A 17,702-nucleotide genomic window follows, 5' to 3' on the forward strand; every position below is an offset into this window, starting at 1 on the left:
GACAGAGCAACTGCGGACAGGCCAGGCATCCCTCTCTTCATGTAGTCTCCGAGACTCTTCATGTGATCTCTCCATGTGAGTTAGGACTTCCTCACAGTATGGTGGCGGTTGAACAAATCACAGGGTAGCTCAAGTCTTCAAGAGTGAGTGTTCCAGCAAGCAAGCTGGAAGCCGTATCTCCTTTTATGACCTAGCCTCCAAAGTCACCTAGCTTCACTTCTACCGTGGTCACGAGTCTGCCCAGCTTTGGGGGGAAGGACCATAGATAGCCCCTACATCTCCATGAGGCCAGTGTCAGAGGTAGAAGCACATGTGGAACAGGAGATATTTTTGCAGCCATCTTGGGAAAATACTGCCTGCCACCTCAGTCTTTCTTCCCACTTTTCCCTCACATGAACCTTCCACTTCAGCCAGCAGGGCTCCTCCAAGCCCTTCAGACAAGCTTTCTGCTGTCTTGCTTTTGTAGTTTGGATGCCCCGAGGCCCCTGCCCAGGGCACCCTCCTCTCTTCTCCAGCCCCTTCCTTAAAGTTCCCTAAAGACTCCCAGGAGCCCCACGAGCAGCAGTTTCCCCCATCCAAAGGATACAGACGCTCACATGCTTACCAGGCCAAAGGATACAGACGCTCACATGCTTACCAGGCCAAAGGATACAGACGCTTACCTGCTTACCAGGCCAAAGAGTGGCTCCCACACGTGAGCCCTAAGCATGTGGATTCTGTTGGCTGAACTGTCCTCATTCTTCCAGGGTCACAGAGCCTCAGGTTCACATCACATGGCATCCGGCCAGAAAGGGCAGGGCAGACAGAGCCGTGACCATAGTGCAGCGTCTCTTCTGAGATGAGCGCGGGACTGGCCCGGCTCTGAGCACGAGGCCCTGGTGTCAGGCAAGGGGGCGGAAGGAAACTGTGTCAACAAGAGCCTTCGGCTGGGAATCAGGAAACCGGGGTCCTTGCACCAGCTCTCTGGCCAATTTGATGCCTGCGTGACCTGACGCAAAGCCTTCACTCTCTCAGCAGGCCTCAGTTTCCCCACTTGAGCAATATGAAACCTAGAGCTTGCCCTTCCTACCTGCGTGATGAGCAGATAAGGAGATGGGAAGACCCTCTGAGAGCAGAAAATGCTCGTGAAATGCTAACAATTCTTATATTTGTTTCTTCTCTCAGCTACCACTTCCTTCCTCACCAGCAGGTAGGCCTCGGGGAACGGGTAAGTTGGCGGGTGAATGGTTATGGAGGTGGTATTGGCAAACAGCCTTTCCCTAGGCACACATGGCAGGATTCAGGCAGGCGGGGCTTTGCAATATGACCATTCGTCAGTTTCTGAACGGCTCGTCCTGGATAGGAGTGGAGGCTGAGCAAAGGGTTAGACACAGAGCTGCTCCAACACACCTCCCATGGCGCATGCACGGTCTGGAAGGAGGTACTCCCTACACCCTCTAGTTAGAAAGTTCTTTGTTAGGCTACTAATTGAGCTGTGTGGCCTTGGGTGAATTACTTCCCCTCTCTGGGCCTTAGTTTCCTTAGAAGAAAACGAACCTATCACCACCCCTGCTGCTGGAGAAGAGCTTGGTTATTTGTTGGCTCCATCATATCTTTTGGCCAGGGGTGGCTTGTGGTCTCTCTGGGGCTGGGAAGCATAAAGTTGGAACAGCCTTCATCAAAACAATACATGGGGCTTCCCTGGTGGCGCAGTGGTTGAGAGTCTGCCTGCTAATGCAGGGGACACGGGTTCGAGCCCTGGTCTGGGAAGATCCCACATGCCGCGGAGCAACTAGGCCCGTGAGCCACAATTACTGAGCCTGCGCATCTGGAGCCTGTGCTCCGCAACAAGAGAGGCCGCGATAATGAGAGGCCCGTGCACCGCGATGAAGAGTGGCCCCCACTTGCCACAACTAGAGAAAGCCCTCGCACAGAAACGAAGACCCAACACAGCCATAAATAAATAAATAAATAAATAAATAAACCCCCCCCCCAAAAAAGTTCGAAAATGAAGAGGAAAAATCACCAATAATTCTACAAAAAAAAAAAAAACAATACATGGTTTCCCCCCAGTAAAGGGGGCCCCCCTAGGCTCCTTCACCTCATGGGACCTAAGAGCTGGCTTAGGCAGAGTGTGGGCCCAGGAGTTAGCAGACCAGAGAGGCAATTCTGGTCATGCGATGGCTCAGAGAACCTCAAACCCTCGGAGCTAAGAGGTACTGTCCAAATCCTCCAGCCCAGCAGTCGTCAGCCTCCAGAATGAACTGTCCCGGATGCCTTTCACACGGGGGACCCACTGCCACTCCAGGGTTTGGGGCAATTCTCTGTCAGCTGGAACTTTATGGTCTTCCACTCTAGAAAGCATATCACTTCTCTCAACTTATGAGAAGGACTTGCACGTGTGCACAGAGGCTGGGCATTGCAACATTGTTTGTAATAGGCAAACACCAAAAGCAATCTAAATGCCCACCAGTGGGGGATTGGTTAAATCAGTAATGGGACTCCGTAGTACAGAATGCTATGCAGAGATTTTTCTTTTAATGCAGCAGGCCTTAAAAATGTGTGGATATAGAAAGTTACCCAAGACATATAGTCAAAGTGAAAACACCCAGCTGTGGGTATTTTTCATACAATATATATTTTTCATACAACGTGTATGATGCAATATATAGGTTAAACGCACACATACAACTATATATTTTTATGGTACAGTACATGTGCATGTAATGTGTATTCTGCATGTGTGTTAGGGTTTTCCAGAGAAATAGAACCAATAGCAGATACCTACCTATCTATCTAGATGTAGATATATGTTTTTTGTGAGGAATTGGCTCATACAATCACAGAGGCCGAGAAGCCCCACGACCTGCCATCTGCAAGCTGGAGGCCCAGGAAAGCTAGTGGTGTAATTCCAGTCCGAGCTAGAAGACCTGAGAAACTAGGGGAGCTGATGGCCTAAGTCCCAGTCCCAGGGCAGAAGAAAAACAATGTCCCAGCTCAAGCGGGCAGGCAGGAAGAGAACAAATTGTCTCCTCCTCTGCTTTTTGTTCTATTCAGGTCTTCTACAGATTGGGGATGCCCATCCACACTGGGGAGTGTGATCTGCTTTACTGGGTCCATCGATTCAAATGCCAATCTCATCCTGAGACACCCTCACGGACACACTCAGAAATCACATTTAATCCGGGCACCCAGTGGCCCAGTCCAGTTGACACGTGAAATTAACCATCATGGTGTGCAACTGCAGAGGCAAAAGCTTAGGATACCCAAAACCCTAACAGTGCTTACCTTCCAGAAAGGGTCTGGCATGAAAAGGAAGTCTCAAGGAGATCTTCCAAAATACTTGCGGAGTTTGGATTTTTCCAATGTGAACTCATTCACCAATTTCGTTTCTAATGAAAAATGCAATTTAACAATAAAGCTTATGAAAAGGGGCACAGAAACCGATTCATGGTCGCCAGGGGCAGGGGTTGCGTATGACTCTGAAGAAGTGGCGCCAGGCAGCTCCTTCCTGGTGGTGGTTATGCAAAACGATACAGGTGATAAAACTGAATCGAACTATACACAAAAACATGCACACACAAATGAGTGCATAGAAACACTCCTGAAATCTGAATAAGGTCTGCAGTCCAGCTGATGATGCTATACTGATATCATTTCCCTGGACTTGATGCTGTGCTAAGGTTATGTAAGATGTTGTCACTGGGGACAGCTGCGTGAAGGATACATGTCCTGTTTTTGCAACTTCTTGTGAGTCTACGATTGTTTGAAAATAACTTTGTTTATTTGAAAATAAACAAGAAAGGGGAGGAGGCATATAAAACATAACCAACAAGGGCTACTGCATAGTACAAGGACCTATACTCAATATTTTGTAATAACCTATAAGGGAAAAGAATCTGAAAAAGAATGCATATATATATATATATATATATATATATATATATATATATATGAATCACTTTGCTGTACACCTGAAACTAACACAACATTGTAAATCTACTATACTTCAATTAAAAAAAAAGATAAAGAACAAAGTGGAAAAAAACGAAAGGGGAGGCACAGAGAACCTTCTGGACTTCTTGAGGAGATGAAAACCTTTCCTATGTGGAATGCTGTGGTGGTTGTATGACTGTATATATTTGCTAAAACTCATTGAGTGATACTCTTAAAAGAGTGACTCTTAATGTATGTAGATTGTGCCTTAATAAGCCCAACTTTTAAAAAACCTTATACCAGAGGACAAATGAGTGAGACTGACACTCTTGTAGGAAGAGCTGCTCTAACTTATTAAAATGAGTAAATCGTTGACAGACCTTTGCATTTTGTGGTTAAACAATTACTCTCAACATGCTTCACAATAGCCAGCAATGCCTGTGCCCAGCACAGGGCCCCCCGCCAGATGCTCAGCCCCCTCTGGTGACAAGGATCCCCTCATTTAATACTGCAGCCCATACCACTGTTGGGAGAACTGTGATAGAAAGTTCCTTATTAGGCAGCTAATTAGCTGTGTGGCCTTGGGTGGATTACTTCCCTTCTCTGGGCTTTGGTTTCCTTAGAAGAAAATGGACACTATGACCTTTCAGGTCCCCTCCAGTTCTAACATTCTGAGTCACTAAAACTTAGAACTTACCTCCTTGTAACTGTTGACCTGGTTCTGCGTTCCGGAGTCACCCAGAACTTGGCTCTGTGTCGCAGTAAGAGCCAGCCCATTACACACCGGAAGTCGGCTCCCCTGTGCCCTCCACAAGGACAGGCAGCACGGGGCAGGGGCTAAGATCTCAGGATCTGCAGTATCAGCTTGGAATCTGACTCTGGACTCTGCCACTTCCCGGCTGTGTGACTTTACGCAGATCACCTCTGTGAGCTTCAGTGTCCTGTCCATAAAAAGGGACTAATAGTGCCAACCTCACAGGAGGGGGCATGGGGGATGAATGAGGTGATGTATGTAAATCGGGATGTGTGGCCGGCAGAATAATGGCCCCCTGAAGATATCCACCCCTCATCCCCAGAACCTGTGAATGTGTTATGTCATGTGGCAAGGGTGAATTACAGTTGCTACATCAGCTGACTTTAAAACAGGGAGATTAGAGAATTATCCCAGATTATGTGGATGGTCCTAATATAATGAGGATCCTTAGAAGTGAAAGAGGGAGGCAGAAGAGTCAGATTCAGAATTGACGGGACATAAGAAATTCTCAATTGGCCATTACTGGCTTAGAAGATGGGAAGGCATCATGAGCCAAGGAATGTGGGCAGCCTCTAGAAGCAAGAAAAGGCAGAGGAAACGGATTCTCCCTGGAACCTCCAGAAGAACATAGCCCTGCTGACACCTTGATTTTAGCCCAGTGAGACCCATTTCAGACTTCTGACCTCCAGAACTGTAAGAGGAGACATTTGTGTTGTTTTAAGCCACTAAGTTTGTGGTGATTTGTTACAGTGGCAATAGGAAACTAACACAGGCTGGCTCCAACCCTCTCCTGACTGGTCTCCACTCTTGCCTCTCTCCAATCCGTTCCTCACAATGCAGCCAAAATGATGTTTCCAAGACCCTCACCTAAGCAAGCCACATCCCTTCTCCCTGTTCTTCAAATATGCTCCAGGGCCTTTGAACCTGCTGTGCTCTGTTTCAAAGGTACCATGGTCCCCTGGGTAACACTTAGTCAGCCTTCATATATTGGCCCAAAGATGAAAACCCAGATCCCCAGTCTGGGTCAGGTTCTCTGGGTTAGTGCTCTCAGAGCACCCCACACTCCTCTGCAGCACGTGTAGGTTTCTAAATAAATACATGTATTTATCTGGGTTTATTGGCCAGCAGGCTGTAAGCGTCCCTGGGGCAGGGACAGTGTCTGTCTTACTCACCTAACCCAGTGTCCGGCACATAGGGAGCATTCAATAAATGGCAGCTCTTATCACTGTTTTATTTTTGAATCTCCACCATTCTGGTTGCCCCACAAACACTCTCTAGTTTGCAGTCCTCTTTAAAAAGTGGTACCCCTGCCTTGACCCGGTCCTCCAGGGGTGGCGAGAGCAGCACAAAGCAGAAGCAGAAGATGCTGTCCCCGCTTGTTGGGGGAAGGGAAGGCATCCCACTTCTATTAATGCAGCTGAAGGCCATGGTCCTGCTCCACTAAGTGCCTCACACTCTCAGCTCCAGCTGAGCCTGAGGTCACTTAAACCACCCACACGCCTGCCCTAATTTTTGTTTCCATCAGAACATCTGTCAAGTTAGCTCTCCCCATCCTGTTTCTGTACGGTTGTTCTTTGTAACCTAAGCGTTGAGCTTTCCTCTCAACCCGGTGGGGTTCCATCATCTGGTGTTGGGGCCCTTGTTCTAAACCTGTCTAAATCTTCCTGAGTCCCAATTCAGCCATCTCTCCCAGCCTCATGTCACCTGCACACCTGAGCCCTGTGTCCCCGTGCCTGCTTCCGAGTCCTGGATAACAGCATGGAGCAGGGCAGGGCTAAGAACAGGGCCCTGGAAATGCTCCCGGAGTCCCACCCGGCCCGGCACCCACCGCGGGGTGTTGAATCAGCTACACAAACTGGGCCTAGGTCACGTCCTGACTTTGCCACTTCTGTGGCTGTGAAATTGGGAATAATAGTCTATCAGTTTCCTAGGGCTGCTGTAATGCAGTACCATAAACTTGGTGGCTTAAAACAAGAGAAACTTATTCTCTTACAGCTCTGGAGGCTAGAAGTTCAAAATCAAGTTGTCTGCTGGGCTATGCTCCCTCCAGAGGCTCTAGTGAGGATCCTTCCTTGCCTCTTCCAGCTCCTAGTGGCTCCTGGTGTTCCTTAGCTTATGGCAGCATAACTCCAATCTCTGCCACGTGCCCTTCTTCTGAGTGTGTGTCTCTGTGCGTCCTTTCCTCTTCTTATGTGGACACCAGTCATCGAATTCAGGGTCCACCCTGCTCTAGTATGACCTCATCTTAACTAATTACATCTGCAAAGACCCTAAGTCCAAATAAGATCACATTCTAAAGTTCTGGGTGGACATGAATTTGGGGGGACACTAGTGAACTTACTACAAATGGTAACACTTTGTCATAGGATCTTCATGAGAGTCGAGGAAGATAATGTACACGGCTTCTCAAACTATACTGGGCACACAAACCACCTGGGGATCTCATTAAAATGCAGATTCGGATTCAGCCAGCCTGGGGTGGGTCTGCATTTCTCCAGAGCTCCCAGGTGATGCCCTGGTTGCTCCTCTGTGCTTTGAATAACAAGGATGTAGGTGAAAGAAAGTGCTTGGAAAACAAATGTCCGGTAGGCTTATTCTATTTCTTTTGTAGTGAGCTTTTCTCACGCTCCTGTCTCCCTGCCCACCTGGCTCTCTTGTGAACTGTAGAAGATAGAAAAAGTGTTTTAGTTTGGGCTCCCCCAAGAAGCAGACCCAGAGACAAGGACTGGGGCTTAGGGAGTTTACTGGGGAGGTGGTCACAAGAAGCACTCATGCAGAAATAGGGAAAGTAAGGAAAGGGCGAGAAGCCATGAAGAGGGCATTGAACAGCAGGTGGCCCCAGGCATAACCAGGGCTCCATCCCACTGGGGACCAGCTGAGAAAGGGTGGGGACACTCCTCAGAAGTGTCCCACTGGATAGCTGGGATGGGGGGGTGCCTAGAGCATTTTCCCACCAATTCCCATTCCCCATCATTTGAGGTTGCCCTGGGGTCGGGTTCCAGTGTCAGGGCTGGGCAAGTGCCCCGGTGCTGGAGAAAAGCCCTCCCTCCCTCCAGCAGAGAAGATTCAGGCGCTGGAAGTCGGAAGCCGGGCACGCTGGAAAGAACCTTCTGGTACAGCTGCAGGTGACCTCAGCTAGGCCGGGATGGGGAAGGGAGGGAGATCATCATCATCTACTCCAGAAGCCTCCCAAGTTTGAATGTCATCTGTGTCTCTACCATTCCTTTTTTTTTTTTTTTGGCTGTGTTGGGTCTTCGTTGCTGTGCTGTGCGTGGGTTTTGTCTAGTTGCGGCGAGTGGGGGCTACTCTTCGTTGCAGTGCACGGGCTTCTCATTGTGGTGGCGTCTCTTGTTGCGGAGCACGGGCTCTAGGTGCGTGGGCCCCAGCAGCTGTGGCACACGGGCTCAGTAGTTGTGGCGCACAGGCTTAGTTGCTCCGCGACATGTGGGATCTTCCCGGCCCAGGGATCGAACCCATGTCCCCTGTATTGGTAGACGGATTCTTAACCACTGCATGACCAGGGGAGTCCCATCTACCTTAAGTGCATGAGCTCCCCAAGCAAGCTGTTGCTAATACTTATGATTATGATTATCATCCAGCCCCAGTGGACACCTTGCCCATAGTGGTGTCATGGGAGAATCTGTCGATGGCCTGCTGAAACCCACATGTGCCTTGCTGGCTCCCCACCCCCACCCTGCCTCGGAATGGTAAAATCATTTCCACTGTGGGTGCATGGTGGGCAGAACTCGCCCTTAGGGTGATGGATTTATGCTTCAGGGTCACCTTAGGAGGGAGCTGCTTCTCTTTCTCACAGTCCCTACCTTCACCTAGTTCACATGGTCCACGCTCTTGATGTTCAGCATCACATTTCATCTGAATCACAACCCTACAAGGCACTTGCTTTGATTGTCCCCATTTTATAGCTAAGGAAATTGAGGACCAGAAAAGCTAGGTCACTGGGACTTCCCTGGTAGTCCAGTGGTTAAGACTCTGTGCTCCCAATGCAGGGGGCCCGGGTTTGATCCCTGGTCAGGGAACTAGATCCCGCATGCCACAACTAAAGATCCCATACTCGGCAACAAAGATCCCACATGCCGCGACTAAGACCAATAAATAAATAAATAAATATTAAAAAAAGAAAAAGAAAAGAGAAGCTAGGTCACTTGCCTGAGGTCACTCAGTAAGAAGCAGAAGTAAGAAGACAGCCTATCTGATTCCCTGTACTCTATGGATGGATTCCATTGGAGAAACTAGGTGGTGGGCCCCAACGACATTTAAATACAAATCTAAACACACTTCCATAACCATCTGTTGGACGAGAACAGTGAGAACTGACTTTATTTGTATTCAGCTTCTAGTCCTAGTATAACACAGTGGGTCTGTTAGGGTGTGAGTCTTTCACTTTGAAAAAGAAGTTACTGCAAGTAAAATACATGTATCCCTTTTTATAAATTAGTGTGTATTTACTTTCCTCCATATTGGAATTCACTGAGATGGACGGATTCATTAGGATGGATGGATTTTTCTTAGATAATTGGTAAATGAATAGACTCAGACCCTAACAAGCAAAAGATGCCATGGAGAAATGGAATAAATAAATTCAGTGTCATTAGTTTAAAAAATTTCGCCATCAGACTTCCTCAACTAGTGATTTTTTCCCAGTGCATCAAATGGGGTATTCCACTCCCACGCACATTTCAGGAACACACTAACAAAATAACAGAGATCCACCTTTATGCTATGTTTGGGGCCATTTTCCCTCCCTGTCCCGGCTGCAAACTTCCCAAAGGAAGGGATGGTGGAGGTTCTTTACTACGGTGATTTCCCTGCACATGGCATGGACGGGGCCACAGGTGTGTACATGGAAAGTTCAGGAACTCCTAAGTTCGGGTCAGCCAGCCCTTGAAAAATGAGCCCACAAAGCTCTTGGGGAAAGGGGAAAGAGTGTGGCTTGGGAAATATGTAGCTCGAAGTAGAGAACACAGAAAAGAAGAGGCCCAGTCTCTGCCTTGAAGGTGCTGACAGTCCAGTTGGAGAGACAGGTGGAACACACTAGAAACAGCTCACGTGCAAGACAAGAGAGGTGAGGAGTCATGTGAGAGCGCATGGCTCTGCCTGAAAGCACTGAAGGGGCTGTGGAAGGGAGAGATGGGTGTGGACTGAGAGGGAAGTAGGTGGAGTGAAAAGAGCAGTGAGCTGGGGGTCAGGAGAGCTGGATTCTAGACCAGCTCATTGCTCAACCCTCTGCGTCACCCTGAGCGTTCACTTTTCTCTCACAGACCCACCCTCAACCAGCTTGCAGTCTAGCAGGGGACACAGGACCAGAAGTCCTACAGATGCATATGGTACCCCAGGGTCATGGAGGTGGATTCATTCACCTAATGTCTCCTGAGCACCAGCCAGGTGCCAGGCACTGTGAGGCAAAAGTCAAACAGCTATGCTGAAATAGCTGCAGGTCCCCAAGCCCATTCAGCTACTCTTGCTTTTGCACCTCTCCTCGTGTTGTTCATGCATCCCCCAGCATCGCCCTCCTCATTTTGCCCATCTGGAAAAACTATTGACCCTTCAACACCCTGGCCAGGAATCATTTCCTTTGTGAAGACTTCTAGTTTAATCAGGCTACTATAACAGAATACCAGAGGCTGGGTGGCTTAAACAACAGTTTTTTTTCCTCACAGTTCTGGAGGCTGGAAATTCAAGGTCACGGCGCCATGATGGTCTAGTTCTTGGTGAAGGTCTTGTCCCTAGTTTGCAGTTGGCTGTTTCCTCGCTGTACCCTCACATAGCAGAGAGCAGAGAGAGAAACAAGAATCAAGCTCCCTTCTGTCTCTTATAAGGGCACTAATCCCATTCATGAGGGCTTCACCCTTATGACCTAATCATCACCCAAAGGCCCCACCTCCTAGTAACATCACACTGGGGATTAGAGTTTTAACGTATGAATTTCAAGGGGACATAAACATGCAGTCCATAGCACTCATCAGGTTGCACATAGGCACTACCCCCCACCTGTGATGCAGCAGCCTGTCACCACAGATGAGGCAAAGGCGAGGCTGACCGGCCCTTGGTGGAGTGGCCCTTGGCCTCTGGTATCTGTCTCCCTTATACTCAGCCCCTGCTATGGGCAGAGGGAGGAGGCAGAGAGGAATAATAGTAGAAAAATCATAAGCAGAATAGAAGACATAGTCTACACACTTGCAGAGGCTGCAAAATAGATTTACCATCCCAGAATGCAGGGTCCCTTTGATTAGTTAGCGGAGAACTCCAAGCTCACGAGGGCAACAGTGTGGACCCAGCCCTCCAGCAGTCCGGGTGCTTGTCACTGTTTTCCAGCCATAGGCTTCACCCTTCAGGGCCTTGTAAATCAGCCCAGAGGGTCCAGGAGAGGGTTTGTGGCCCCTCAGTGCCGGCCCAGCCATTTCCACCACTGGAGCAGAGACGGCTGGGCCCACAGGGCAACACACTCACCTGGTTTCAGTCCCTCTTTCCTGTGCCGTCTTGGATATGAGGTAAACGTGACCCTTTGCAACCAGAGGAGCCACTGACACAACAGGTTGGCCATCTGTACTCCTCGAGGGGCCAGTTTGGGTCAGTTCAGGTGGGATAAGGAGAAGGAGGGGCAGAGAAGAAAGCTCCCATGCAGGCCTGCCAGCAACCCTCACCCGCGCCACACGCAATGAAACACCATGACACTGTGGCCAGGCCCAGGCCAGTGCAAGGGTGGGGACGGGGGTCCGGGCCAGCTCCCTTCCGCACGCCATTACCACCCCATCTTCCCAGTGCAGGAGGGCACAGGTCTGAGTTAAAGCCTGTGCTGAGGATGTCAGGGAGGTGAGGGAGGAGGTGGACACCTGGGACAAACTTCTAAGCCAGCGTCTCTGCAAGTAGCTTGGCTTGTTTATTCGTATGACTTTCCATGCCCACTGCCACCCCGAGTTCAGGCCCCCAGAGCCGGCCTGTGGGTAGGACTCAACCTGAATCTGAAACGGAGTCTGGGATCAGCCTCAGCCTGTGGTTGGTAGTCCAGCGCAGCTTACCGGGCTTGATGCAGCCTGGACCCACATGCTCGGCCTCATTAACACCAAACTCTGACCAACACAAGTGACCAACCCCAGGCTCAGTCTCCAGGAACACCTTCATTAAAAACTTTGTAAGATGCCAATAAACAACAACACACTAATGAAATCCACAGATAAGCTAAAAACTGGACTGCTCAGAGTCAGCCAAGACTGAGATTGAGTCTCTAGAGGGCTCGCGAGGTTAGGAATATGGTTAGGAAATAACCAAGTGAAATTCAACCTGGACAGGGGCCAGCTAACCTCATGCACAAGCTGCCAGATCCTCCCACAGTTATCAGGAGGCAGGAAGGCTGCAGAGAACAGTAGGGCTGAGGGAGGCAGAGGGGCGGGAAGCGGCGGGGCTTGGGGGGTGGCCCCACCCCAGTCATTTGGGGGTGAGTCTGTAGAGACAGCACATGCCCCAGGGAGCGAGCTCCTGCCCACACGGGCCTGGCAGAATCCTGAGGAGGCCCAGGAGAACCAAAGGGTTCCAGGGGAGCAGAGCTGTAGGGACACTGGACAGAAGGGTGTTATGAATGAGTCATACTTGGGGCAGTTTTGCATCAGGAGAAGCAAGACCTCAGGTGCCCACCTGTCCCCTGGGCACCCACAGCAAGCCTAGACCCCAGGAAAAACTTGAGTCAGCAGAAGATGGCAGTAATACAGTCTCTGGAGTCAGACAGACCTGGGTCCCACTCCTACCCCATTCTGAACTTGTATACTAGTTATCTAACATTCTTCAGCCTCAGTTTCCTCATCTGTAAAATGGGATGATATCAGACTTTCCTTGTACGGTGTCCTGTGGACAAAATAAGATAATGCTTGTGAAGGAATAAGCACAATTAGCACACAGTGTCAGCCAACAGGAAGAGGAGGAGGAAACAAAAGACTGTCTGCTGGAACCCTCACCATGGCGTCCCTATATATCCCTTCCCCTCAGAACCTACCCCCTAGGGGGCTCTAGACCAACCCATTCTTTCCTCAGCTTAAAAGTAACTAGTCCCTCCAAACATTGCTCTCTGCCAAGCCTCGGTTCCTGAAAGAACTGCCACTGCCATGTTCATGGCCAATCATGGCTGAATCTTGTCCACCCATAACTCTTGCATTAATGGAGACCGCTATACCTTTAGTTCCAACTAAAATTTTGAACTTTGAGCTTTTCCTCAAAGATTTGTAAAGCAGGTCCTAGTGTGTCATTTATGAGCAACAGACAATATCTAAATGTCTGGGCTGGTTAACTTTGGTTGATGGGATCCATTGGGGGCCAAGACTGTGGATTTCACCCCGGTGCGGACCACTTCCTTTTATTCTAGCCCTAGCCATGGACTAAGCACTAATTGAGCAGTAACCCTGGCCTCAACCTGAACCCCAACCCTAGTCTGCCTGCTTAAGATGGAATGTGAAAGGCTCAGGCCAATCACATTCCCAGAGTGGGGAGAACAACCTTAAGACATCTCAGGGGAATAGCTTTTGTTTATTGATTCCTTCTCTCTCAATTATGAGCCTTCAATAAATCTGAAGTTGCACAGAATAATCTCCCCCAAAGAATGATAGGTCCTTGGAACCTGCCTCTGGGCACTTAACACTCTTAAGCTGGCAGTGAGGACGGCTAGGAGTCCAAAGGCAATGCATGAATGGATAAAGATGTTCTCTCTTGTTGGACCAAGACTCAAGGACCTGGAGGGGTGTGCTGCCATGGTGAGGATGCGCCTCTGGGGGTGCCAGGCTGAGCTGGGTGCAGAGTGTACTGCTGCTCTCTCATGGGTCCGAGAAGTCTTTCTCCTTCCTCGATACACTTGGCTTATGCCAACCGCCAGCAAGAGAGCCAAAGATAGGCCTACTGGTAAGATCCACCACCTGGGAACTTGGCCCAGCTCCCAGCAGAGAGACTGGCCTCCATCTGGGCTGTTTCTTACCATGAGCAGTTCCAGCACGAGACTAGGAAGTGTCCTGTTGGATTTTCCAGGCCAGTCCCACTTTCCCACATCCAGGCCCCTGGTCACAGCATGTGTCCAAGGTTCTGGGTCAGAACACGTGTTCCCCATAAATAAGAAGCCTAGAAAGGAAACGTGCAGCAGCTGGCTCCAGCCAGCTCTTGTCACCTCAGTCATCCCAGTGTCCCCCTCCACGCCAAAGTCTTCTCCAACCAGCTGTGGTCACCTATGTTCTTGCTCAGAGCTTTCTTTTAAATCGGTCCTTATGTCTAGCTATTTCAGAGTAAATCCTGGCTCCCCATCTGCTGCCTAAGAGGCTGTGTTTCCCCAGAAGGCTGTGAGCTCTCATGGGCCAGGCCTACACTTTCCTCCTTCTTGTGCTCCTGGGAATAGGGCTCTGGCACCCAATGGATGCTCTTTGTTGAGTGCAGGCTCTGAACTAGGATATTGCAGGGAACAAAACAAAGTTCCTGCCCTCATGAACCTGACGTTCTAGTGGAGGGCAAAGGGGATCACTGGGAGGGAAAACCAGGAGAAGGCGCTTGTTCCACCAACAGATATTGGGCACCCACTGTGTCCCAGGCTTTAGACCAGGTCGTGGAGGCACACCACCAAAGCAGACCCGGGGCTTGGGCCAGGAGGAACCGCCAGCCAGGCCGGCATTGTGGCTACCCTTCCAGAGGAAATGTTTTCTCTCAGGGTCCTGGTTGGCTCCTCCACTGGCCGTGGTCAGCTGCTCACTACCCACCGCCCCATCCCTTTACCCTTTTCCCCACCACAAGCCACGCAGGTTGGCCGAGAGCACACAGAGAGCTGTTCATCCGTACTTCTACAAGGAACCAGCCCGGTGTTTCCCTGAAGGCCAAGGGGAGGAGGAGGCCGTTTCCAGATCTGCCTCAGCGCAGAGGGCACAGACCAAGGAGAGAAGCAGCAGCAGCCTTCCGTTGGGAGCTGTTGTTAACGTCTCTGCCACCTGCACTGACCACCTGGCCGGCGGGTGAATCAAAGTGCACAGCCCCTCCCCAGCGGCCCCCACTCCCAGCCTGCTCCAAGCGGCACTCCAGCAAGGCAGGGGTCGGGGACCTGGGCCCTGCTGCGGAGCTTGACGAGGCCCAGGCAGATCGTCTGGCCTGGAGTTCGGCTGAAAGGGGAGAAATGATTGCCTTGGGAACAAACCAGTGAGGACTCGTCCCAGGCAAGGTGGCAGAGCAGAGAAGCCAGGAGGCTGCAGGGAAGGTGTGGTGGGCGTGGAGACGCACTGCACTGCTCAGAGCTCCCTTCGAGAGAACCTGCTGCAGGGAGCAGCGTTCACCGACAGCCCAAGGGGCTCCACTTTGGGATCCATGGGTGGTGTTCACATCAAGGCCATGTTTCCCCCAGGCTGCTCCCAGCCAAGGACTAAGTCCAGCAAGGACACCAATCCCAGCCCATCCCAGGGACATGGGACTCCTCCAACAGGCAAACCTTGCTCAGGGATTTCCCGTCAATCTAGATTTTCTCAGAACGGTGCTGCGATCTGAGACGTTTCCCACCCACGCCTCCTTCCTTCCTCCTCTCCTTTCTCAGATGTCAGTCCTGCACTGCAGTGGGAAGATACTCCCTGCCTGCTTTTACTTCTTTCCCTGCATCCTTCACAGGTGTCTCTCCCAATACATCGCTTGTACATTTAACCTCATTTTTTTTTTTAGAAACATTTTTCATTTTCACGAAGATCTTTATTTATTTATTTTTGGCTGCATTGGGTCTTCGTTGCTGCACGCAGGCTTTCTCTAGTTGCAGCAAGCGGGGGCTACTCTTCGTTGCGGCGCACGGGCTTCTCATTGTGGTGGCTTCTCTTGTTGCGGAGCACAGGCTCTAGGCACGCGGGCTTCAGTAGTTGTGGCTCACGGGCTCTAGAGCTCAGGCTCGGTAGCTGTGGCGCACGGGCTTCGTTGCTCTGTGGCATGTGGGATCTTCCCGGACCAGGGCTCGAACCCGTGTACCCTGCATTGGCAGGCGGATTCTTATCCACTGCGCCACCAGGGAAGTCCCTAACCTCATCTTGATGTCTGCTTCTCAGAGGACCCCCACTGACAGAAGGCAAAGATCCACTGGGTCAAGATGAGTAGCCTAAGAGATGCACATGCCCCCTGAAGCCCAGAAAGTCTGGGGGAGGGGCTGAGCATGGGCTCATTGCTGATGGTCTGGAAGGGCTCCCAGCTATTCATCTTAATTCAAAAAAAGAAATCCAGCTTTACCTCACTCTACCCAAAAGCTGTGTCCTTGAGAAGTTGAGTGCAAATGACACTGGGGGGAACCAGATCCTACTTTATATGCCCCAAGAGGCTCCCAGTTAAAAGGAACTCAGCAGTACATCAAAAGTCAGTCAGCATGCTGTGTATCTGAGTAGACAGCAAAGTTGACAGTAAAGCTGACGAAGAAGGGTCCCCTTCAACGTGCCCTGGGGCATTTTTCCAAGGTGGGTTGACTGGGGAGAAGCCAAGCAAACAGTGACTGCAGCAGGTCCCTGGCCTGGGAGAGCTCCCAGCCCATTGAGGAGACAGACAGGAGCCAATGGAAGAACAATAGGCCCCAGGGAATGGATTCGAGTAATAGTTGGGTGGTGACACCATTGCTAGTTCACTAGTTCTGAGAAGCACGAGTGAGGTTAGGCAAGAAGAGGCGGGGAGGCCACTGAGGGGGGGCACCCAGGACTGCGCTCAGGCATCCCTTGCACCACCACACAGAGCTGTCCGCTTCCTGACTCTCCTTGTATGCCCCAGTTGCTTCCGAGTCCTCCTACTCTGCTCCCTCGGCTTGGCCACGTGGTTGGCCGCCTGGGGAGGCGCTGGCATGGCTCCCAGTGCCAGAGGCGGGGGGTGAAGATGTGTGGTCTGGTTGGAGTGTGGCCAGCCTGCAGGGCCCAGCGGCAGGGGTCAGGGCCAAGTTGACAATGCTGGCCTGCAGAGACGGAGGGGCAACTGCTGCCTGTCGCCTCCAAAATACCAGTTGAGGTTTTCTCCTACTTTGGGGTTTAGAAACTATTTCTATTTCTATTAGGCCTTTGCTTTCCCTAGTTTGCCTTTTTTTTTGTACTAGTGTTAGTGGTAGTGCCTGGAGGTGAGACAGGCAGGGCAGGGCAGAAGCCAAAAGAACAGTGAAGTCAGCAGAATGCGCCCTGGGGCTTGGTGACTTCTCTCCTAGCACCCCTCCTCCTATCCCTGGGCAGTGCCTCCCAGGGCTTATCCGCCATGGGCAGGACAAACAGGGCTCCCACTCTACCCTATTTCCTCCCCCATCATGACTTCCCTGAACTGTGGCCCATTGTCTCAGTACCCACCTCTCTGCTGGAAACGAGGATGTTCACTCTGTCTGGGGCTGCCTTCTCCTCCCTTAGGACACGCTCTTCCCGGACAGTCTCACCCATTCCCATGGCCTTATTTACCATGTATGTGCCATAAACTCCACATTTATTTTTTCAGCCCCCAGCTCTCCTCTGAACCCCAGGTTTACGTATCCAACTGCCCTCTCCAGTAGGGCAGCTCACAGGCAAGTCAAGTTCCACATGTCCACAACTGAACTCACCAATTCCATGCTACCCAGCCACCAAACAATATACTCCTTTAAAAAAAGAAAAAAAGGACTTCCCTGGTGGCGCAGTGGTTAAGAATCCGCCTGCCAATGCAGGGGACGTGGTTCGAGCCCTGGTCCAGGAAGATCCCACGTGCCACGGAGCCGCTAACCCGGGGCGCCACAATTACTGAAGCCCGCGCTCCTAGAGCCCGTGCTCTGCAACAAGAGAAGCCACCGCAATGAGAAGCCCGCACACCACAACGAAGAGTAGCCCCCGCTTGCCGCAACTAGAGAAAGCCCGCGCACAGCAATGAAGACCCAACGCAGCCAAAATAAACAGATAAATTAAGAAATTTTTTAAAAAAAGATAATTCACTGCTAAATGCTACTGAATTGTTCACTTTAAAATGGCTAATCTTATGTTCTGTGAATTTCACCTGAATAAATTATTTTGAAAAAGATAAATGATTATTTAAAGCAAAAATAATA

This window comes from Eschrichtius robustus, chromosome X (assembly GCF_028021215.1).
Source record: "Eschrichtius robustus isolate mEscRob2 chromosome X, mEscRob2.pri, whole genome shotgun sequence".
In the NCBI taxonomy this organism is placed as follows: Eukaryota; Metazoa; Chordata; class Mammalia; order Artiodactyla; family Eschrichtiidae; genus Eschrichtius; species Eschrichtius robustus.